The sequence below is a fragment of the Puma concolor genome, chromosome D2 (genome assembly GCF_028749965.1).
Source record: "Puma concolor isolate L17-30 chromosome D2, mPumCon1.1.hap2, whole genome shotgun sequence".
Lineage (NCBI taxonomy): Eukaryota > Metazoa > Chordata > Mammalia > Carnivora > Felidae > Puma > Puma concolor.
In genome coordinates this window covers 8,625,350-8,634,167 of record NC_141677.1, presented here as the reverse complement: position 1 = coordinate 8,634,167, position 8,818 = coordinate 8,625,350, and the positions used below count along the sequence as shown (strand labels likewise).

At 50.5% G+C, this 8,818-nt stretch overlaps 1 pseudogene; it reads left to right on the top strand.

The window, feature by feature from the left end:
- Nucleotides 1-4,152: 4,152 nt before the first annotated feature.
- Nucleotides 4,153-8,313, top strand: LOC147575760 (serine/threonine-protein kinase MARK2 pseudogene; annotated as a pseudogene).
- Nucleotides 8,314-8,818: the final 505 nt, after the last annotated feature.

Genomic DNA, 8,818 nt, shown 5'->3' with positions numbered 1-8,818 from the left:
AGAAAGAGCTACATTACATGTGTGAGGGGTGAGTGATCATGGAAGATTTTCTATCCTATGGAGGGAAGGGTGATGTTAGGGCTCCAGGAAATTGAGTCTTTAGGTCTCTGGAGGTCTGGCTACTGATAAGATTGCTTTTTTTCCTTATAAATCATTAAGACAGTTGTAAACTGATGGAGATGAATCCCGCATGGCTGTGATCTCTATCAGCTAACCGACTATGATCTCTATCAGCTAACCGTTTGTTTTTCCCTTTCCTTTGTTCTCGGGCAGCAGCCGGGATTGCCTGAGGAGTGTCACACGTAGATCCACCTGGGGGTGGTGTTGGGGGTTATGGGATGTTAGCTTGTGATTTGCCCTCAGCTTGCCTTCTGCTCCCTCATCACTAGAACAGACTCACCGCACTGCCTGTTTGCACAGACTCCCCACCGCTGGCTCAGCAGCCCTTGGAGACTCCCCTTAGTTGGGGCGAGCGGTGCACACTCCAGGGGGGGGGGGGGCTGAGAGAACCACACGCCCTCTCCTGAGACTGCTGTCTGCAGTTTCACTGTCTGCACCAAACATGTGCTCCAACTGGACAGGGGTCCAGTTTCCCAGCCGCTCCCTGAACACCCCCCTGAACTTTCTGGCCTCTGGGCTTTGGCTCCTGCCAGCCTCTGCCCCCTCCCCTGGTAGCTGCCCACTGAAAAGCCTCCTGTTCTTCCTGGTCTATGGCACTCAGGCCACACCTCTTTAATAACAACTGCTTCCTGTTGTTCTGAGGCTGGCCTTTCAAGGCCATGTCACAGCTCCTCTGTCTGATGGCACCTTGTCTCAGCCCTCCACCCCCCAGCCAGCGGGCTGCTGCTCCCTGAAACTGCTCTGATAAATCTGTACAGGAATTACTGACTTATTGCTCTTGGTGATAATAACAGCTACTCTTTCGGAGAGATTATTATGTGCTAGTAGCCGTGCTAATCACCTGGACGCTTTGCGAAACTGATGCCTTTCCGGGGCATCTGGGTGGCTCAGTCGGTTGAGCGTCCGACTTCAGCTCAGGTCATGATCTTGTGGTTCATGAGTTCAAGCCCCGCCTCGGGCTCTGTGCTGACAGCTCAATGCCTGGAGCCTGCTTCGGATTCTGTGTCTCCCTTTCTCTCTGCCCCTCCCCTGCTCATGCTCTGTCTCTGTCTCTGTCGCTCTCTCAAAAATAAGTAAACATCTAGAGAAACTAAAAATAAAATGATGCCTTTCCATTTTCATGATGCCCAGGGGCAAATGTATAGGCAGATGAAGGGCCCAGACCTCACACTTTTCTAGGTCCCTCACCAGCAGTGTGGCAGTTCCATTTACACAATGGTAGGTCAACCAGCCAAAGAGATCTGAAGCTTGCATCCGTGGGGTCACCCCAGGGTCCCAGAAGGGGGAAAGCAAACCCTTTCTGCTGCCCAGAGCAGCATTTCTTTGGAGGGACAGTGTGGGATTGGGTTGCCAGAGTGGTGCCGACTCACTCGGGAAGACCCCTGTTGTTTATCTACACGGGGCACCCGCACAAATGTTTGCCCCCGGCCTACAAAGCCTAGGGATGACCCTGCCTCTAAGGCCAGCCTGGTTATGATTGCCCTTTTATAGATGAGAAGACTGAGGCTTAGGGAAGCTGAGAAATCCTCCCCAAAATCTCCCAGGAGAGCTGAAACTTGCATATTATCTTTGACGCCAGAATGCAAGCTCTTCGCTCACCCACGACACTGTCCTTCTCTTCCTTTACAATTTCAACGTGTGCCCTCTCTCCCCAGGTCTCCTGTGGGCAGAGGCAGTGTGCCGGAGCCCTGTGATTTCCCGGGTCTGCCTGGCACGGCACCATGCACGTGATAGCTCGGGAATGGCAGTACTTGATCGAAAAGCTAGAGCATTCCCCCATAGTTAAAGTCAACCCACTGAGATTGCCTGATCTCCAGGATTCTTAACTGCTCCATGGTGCTCTGTGCTGCCTGCGGCTGGCTGCCATAGCAAACCATTCCCAGCATGGTCGCTCGAAGCCACGGACATGTATTCACTTAGTTCTAGAGGCCACAAGCCAGAATCAAGGGTGTTGCGGTGCCAAACTCCCTCCGAAGCCTCTTGGGGAGAATCCATCCCTGCCTCTCGTAGTGTCTGGTGGCTCCCGGTGTTATTGGACCTGTGGCTGCATTATCCGGTCTCCGCCTCCACTTCCCCATGGTCTCCTTCCCTGTGTGGCCCTGCGTCTTCTCCTTTTCTGTCACAAGGACACTGTCGTTGGATTTAGGGCTTAGCCTAACCCCGAGATAATCTCAAGACCTTTAAGTTGGAGAAAAATAAAACGTAGTAGCCCCAGGCACCGCACTCATACTTCATCTCATTCTCACAAACACTGTGCAAAGTCAGGCGTTATTAGTCCCATTTTAAAGATGGGAAATGTGAGACTCTGAGAAGCTGTCCAAAGTTTTAGAGCTAGAAACTCACAAATGTGGCCAGGTTTACATAGCATAGTCCTCACATCCTTCTCCCTTCCTCCCTCCCTCCTTTCCTTCCTTCTTTCCTTCCTTCCTTCCTTCCTTCCTTCCTTCCTTCCTTCCTTCCTTCCTTCCTTCCATAAATATTGAATAACTACTGCATGTGAAGAACGATTCTAGGTGTTGAAGATACAAAAAACAAAAACAAAAATCTCTGCATGAGGCTGATATTCTAATGGGAGAGACAGACATTAAGCCATCATGTAAAATGCGTTGTATTTTGAATGATGACATTGCTATGGAAAAGTTTTAAAGCAACGTGCGTACCTTGTTTGGACTTTTATTCAAACATATCGACTGTAACAAGACATCTTTCAGGTAACAGGGAAATTTGAATATGAACTGGTATGTGATACTGTTAGTTTGTTACATCTGAGGTTGGCATGGTAGCTATGTTTCTAAAATGTAACTAATTGAAAGACGCAGGCTGAAATATTTGTGGATAAACCAAGATTGCAAAAATGTGGCTGATGATTGATGTGTGAGGATAGATTCCTACGGAAGGGCCTTCATACTCTTCTAATTTTGTAGATATTTGAAAACTTCCATAATATAAAGTTTTGGATAGGAGTGGCAGTTAAGACATGTAAGAGATGTTGTAAGACCCCAACAGGTAGATGCGGTGTTACAGCAAAGGCTTGCATGAGGCGTGGAAGGAGCCATGTGACTCTCTGAATGTTCCAGGCAGAAGTGGGAGATAGGCAGAGCTCTGAGGTGTGAGGTGTGAGGTGTGAGGTGTGAGGAGGCAGGGCTCCACCCCAAAGAAACTGGGCCAAACCGTAAATAGGAAATGAAAATACGACAGCTATAGCTTCCCCCCAGCTTTATAGATGTTAATAATGTACTTTATTGTGTGTTATGTAACAGGACATTTTCACCCAGTATCACAACACTACGTAAGTTGTGGCATCATTTGAGACCAATCCTTCAGACTTTAAAAAGGAATTGAAATTTTGAGTGTAGACATCACGACTCTTCAAAAGCCGAAAACAGTGGCCGATTTTCAAACTAGAAAAGGCCACTGAAGGATCCTACAGGTTTTAACATCTAATAAGGTAAGTGTAATTTGCTAGAACCCACGGAGTCAAAAAGCTCTTTGGGGTCCTTAACATTTGTAAAAGCCTGAGGGATTTTTGAGACCAAAAAATGAGAAAATCACTGTGGATTATCCTCAGCCTTGACAGGTCCGTTTCTTCCTATGACCTCACACGGAGCTATTGTTTTAAGAATTCCAAGGACCTCACACGGAGCTATTGTTTTAAGAATTCCAAGGACCAAACCCGTTTCCTGGCTGGGCTTGACCCTTGTAGATCAGGAAGCAGCTTTTCAATGACCTGAGGGACTTTAACCAAAATAGGCTGTTTCCTCCTCAGTGTTTTTTTTTTTTTGTCTGGTGGTTATTTACTTACTTTTTCTTTTTCTCATTTTTTCTATTTTTCATTTCTAAATTCTCCTTCATTATTGTCTTTTTCCTTTCTTCTTAGTTTGTTAGTATTTGTTTGCTTATTTGTTTTTTTGGTCTGGCGTTGTGTTTTTGATTCTGCCATAAAGACAAGTTCATCAGGTGAACTTTGAACTGATTCGGACCGAACTCCTCACCAGCTTTTCCCAAATGTAAGGGGACCTCAGGACACCCGGAACTCCAATTGCAGTGAACATCCGACACAGCGACACATTTGAAGGAGTGGAGGCTGAAGAAACACTCTTACTAGGAAGGGTGCTAGTGGAGGGGAGGTGTGTGAGCACCTAGCGACTTCTGGCGGAAAGGAAAAGGGGTGAAGGCCGATGCCATCAGATGGCATCTGCTGTGCAAGCCGTCACCAGAATTATATTGTCCATAGAGATTTAAAGGCAGAAAGCCCACTTTTGGGTGCTAGCATGAATATCAAGATTGCATACTTTGGCTTCAGTGGCAAACACATCTTTTACAATAAGCTGCATGCCTTCTGTGGCAGCCCCTCCCTGCCCCCCACCCCCCACCCCCCATGCTGCCTCCAGAGCTCTTCCAGGGTCCAAAGTACAACCTGGTGGGATGTATGGAGTCTGGAAGTCATCCAGTATACATTGGTCAATGGGTTCCTGCCTTTTGAAGGACAGAAACTCAAAGAGCCCCGGGAGGGGTACTGAGTGGAATATATCCCATTGAGTTCTAGTCAATGGAATTGACAATCTGCTCGAGAAATTTCTCATTCTCGATCCCAGCAAGAGAGGAACTTTGGAGCCAATTGGGAAGTCTCCGTGGATTATTGTGGATCATGAATACGAGGAACTAACACCCTGCATGGAGCCATTCTCCGACTACCAGGGCCCTCGGCAGACTGAATTCGGGGTGTTCGTGGGTTACACGTGGAAGGAGAGACCCAGGACTCACTGACAGGCCAGAAATGCAATGGGGAAGTGGCCATGTATCTGCTCCTGCGTTATAAGAGATCCGAGCCTGAGGGCTATGCCACCACCCTGAAGCCTGAGCCTTCAGCCGATTTAACCAACAGCCGCTGTCCTCACCATCCACCAAGGTACAGCATGGGCTCTTTGCCAGCCACAGGCTGCACAATTTCAGCAGCCAGACCTTCCCACCCTGAGATTACTCTGAGATCACTCAGAGGAGCCAGGCAGATCCTGAGGAGGCTCAGGGGACAGGGTGCCAGCTCCCTACCCAGCTTGCAGGGAAAGAAGACCCCTGCTCCTCCCCCCCACCCCCCCGCCCTTCCTGCCCCCAACCGCCAGCGGTGACCTCTCCACCGGCGTAGATCACAGCAGGAACTCCTCACTTTTGGGGAGAGCTAGCTTTGGCCGGGCCAGAATGGCAAAGACAGACGAACTGTGTCAGGATCCCACAGCTCCTGCCTCTGCCACCCCTCCCAGACCCCTTGGGGTCTCCCAGCACCCCTGCTCCAGGAGCCCAAGCAGGCCTCTGGGCTGCACCCCACAGAGAGCACCTGGAGGATCCACCACCCAGCAAAACCCCCCGCTGTGTTTTGGTGGCTTCTCGTCTGCCCACAATGTCAGCGGGGGTGGTGGAGAGCCGGGGGTGTCCGAAGGGACCTCCACCGCCCAGACAGATGCTTCGCCCTAAGGTGAGACCTTCGCCTCTCCCCACGGCAAGGGCCACTGCTCGCAGGGGACCGCTGGGAGCTTCTCCGGGAAGTCCAAGTTCAAATCTGCAGGCAGAAATCTTTGTCCAAGGTTTTCCAGAACAAAACTCCAAGGAACCTGAAAGCAAAGACAGAGGGAAAGCACTTCCCTCTCACATGGCGGGCAGCTGAGGCAGCGATGCAGAAATGAAACGAGTTTCCAGTGGCCAAGCCACACTCACTACACTTCAGGTGGGGGATGAAGGATCATCGGCTCTATGGAGCCCAATGAGCTGACGTGGGAGACAGGCTAGTGATTCACACAGACCAACGCCAGAGCAGCTGTGGCAGGCCTGGGCTGCCCAGAACCTTCCAGGACGGCCTCCCCACCCCAGGGCAGAGCTTTGCCTCCAGAACCATGACTGCCCGGGGGACAAGGGGAGTCGCCTGGCCGCTGCAGGCCACGCTCTGCCCACCTAGACCAAACCACAGCCAGGCCCCGAGTGTTTCCCTGGAGCATCAGCCCCTCTCCTGTCCTTCTCTGGCTTCTCTTCTGCCTTGCGGGGGAGGGGAGATGACACTGTGAGGTAAACAAATACAATTCCAGCAAGGACAGCCAGCAGCTACTTGCTGGAGCTTGCTGAAGGCAGTGAGCCACTATCCCTGGTAGAGACTCGAGGCAGCAGGGCACTGGGAACACTTACTGGGGAAGAGGCAAGACTCCACACCATGCTGGTTGGAGACTGTTGGCCCTGGGAAACTGGAGGAGGGCTAAGGAGAGCAGGACACCTCATGTGACTGTCTGGGGAGCAAATGTAGCTTTCTGTCGCTGGCCCTGAGTTGGGAGTGTGAATATAGGGAGGAAAACAAAACGGGGCAGTCACTGATCTAAATTCTGGTGCCTGTTGCTTTCCTGGATTAAGGGGCCCAAAGTGGTCACCAATTTCAGGTTGCAGATTAATGGGGCCACAAATCAATGAAGACCTATAACTCTGGACACGTCTTTCTCCGGGGAAAATTAACATCCAGGGAACAACCTTTGAAAGCTCTTCCACCTGGAGGAATCCCCATAACCCTTCAGAACCATCCCGGAATAGGGCTGGGGTGCTGCAGTTGTCTACTTTTGGGGACACTGGCACATCGTGCAGAACCATGTATCAACTGGCCCAAATAGTCTCTTCCTTGGTCAACTAGTCACATGGAACTCCCCATGAGGACATAAGTAATGACCGAAAAAGAAGAGGGTGTATTAGGAGTGTGGGTTGTGGGATCTTGCTCGTGGGACTTATTTTGCCTGTAGGTCCTACAGAGGCTCAGTATCATAGGTGTCTTTCCACTTGATGATGCACGGCTCTTGTGCACACCCAACTTGGTAGTCTGCTGGGTCAGACTACTTCTAATTTATCATGAGTAGGCAAGCCATATATAACTTGGGGGTCCCTGGGCAAGCACTCAGTCTCTACTGGAGCCCCAGAAAAGCTAGACACGGTTCCTCATAGGAGAAAGTAATTTGCAGGGGATGTATAGCTGTGTTTTAAGATCCTAAAGCTGTGTTCTGTGATTCTCCCGGCAGAGGCCCCGCAGAGCACCCCTACCTGCCCTAGACACCTCGGGCACCATTTAATCTGCTGAGTCACCTGGCAAAAGTCCCGGAGCAGCTCGCCTGCAGCTCAGACCGGTTGCAGATCCTTCTCTTTTGCGGGCCCACTCAAAACTGGCAGCCTTTAGGGTAATTCAGAAAATGGGTCAAAGTAGCAGGTGCAAATGAGGTACATGTCGTCTCCAAACTCCAAGGAGCCCTGCTAGGCTCGGTGCCTCTTTCTCCGTGGTCAGGGGGAACACTGGAAACCACTGTCGACATGCCTCAGACACTGGACTCCTAGAAACGTCATTAAGGTGGCAGACCTCTAAAATTTTAAGGGGCTCATTTCCCACCTGCTGATACACAGGTGTCCTACCCAGGAGTCTAGAATGGTTGCAACTCCTGCTTTCCACGTCCACATCAGCATAGCAGTGCCAACACAGTGGGCCAGCATGATGTCTTGTCAAGTGGAAGAATGATCGGGCAGTAGTGACAGAGGACTGGAGAATTCTATATCCCTGAGCTTGGGCAGGGAAGGTGGATTTCTGGTCCTACCAGCTCAAAGCAAACTGTTTTTGTGGGTGTTTACCAACACAAATAGATAATGCAGCATTGACCAGATACCCAGCTACATAGCACACGACAGAGAGCATGTTGACTTGCTCTAAAAGCAAAAAGACATCTGGAACAGCAGCTAAATTGGAGTGGCCACCTGAATCAGCTGATAACAGACTGTCACCAAAATTCACCTGCCTTTTGTACAGACACAATTGAGCAATTCTTTAAAAAGGAAGACATCGGCATTATGATTGCACAATAGGGGTGCCTGGGTGGCTCAGTTGGTTAAGTATATAACTTCAGCTCAGGTCATGGTGTCATGGTTGGTGATTCTAAGCCGCGCATTGGGCTCTGTGCCAACAGCTCAGAGCCTGGAACCTGTTTCAGATTCTGGGTCTCCTCTCTGCTCCTCCCCCCTTGCACTCTGTCTCTCTTTCTCTCAAAAATAAATAAGCATAAAAAAAAAGATTGCACAATAAACGACCAGAATTCAAATCCATCTGTCTGGTTCCAAACTTTAAGGCCCGCCCCCACCACCAACATTAGACCTCAGAGGCTTTCTGGTCACATTCCACCCTCCCCCATGCCCCCCCCCCCCCCCGCCCAAGTCTAGACCTGAAGATTCATGACCAGGAATAGTCTCATTTTTTGGTAAACAAATTAAAAAAAAAAAAAAAGATTCATCTTCTTACAAATATTAAGTAGACTGCGAAGTAGTTACCCCAAATAAGACCCAACCCTTCCGCAAACATTGCATGGTTTCTGATGAACATCCAAATGGTAACTGGCTGTCTTGATGGCCGTTTGGTACCTTTATCCTCAGCGGCCGCGCTGGGCGCGAGCAGTGGGAGCGGGGACCTTCGGGGGCCAAGTGTCCACCACCCACCGGCCTCGCCCCAGTGACTTCTCCGTCTCCTCTCGCGCCCAGCCCCGGGGCCTGGGCGGCAGCGTTCGCCAAAGCTGCGGGATGCGCGCAAGCCCCAGCGGAGACCCTGCACAACGAAAAATTCATTTTCAAGCTGCCCACCAAGGATAAAAAGACCTTAGGCTCCGTGGCCAACCTGCAAACGGCCATCGCAGACCGTGAAGGG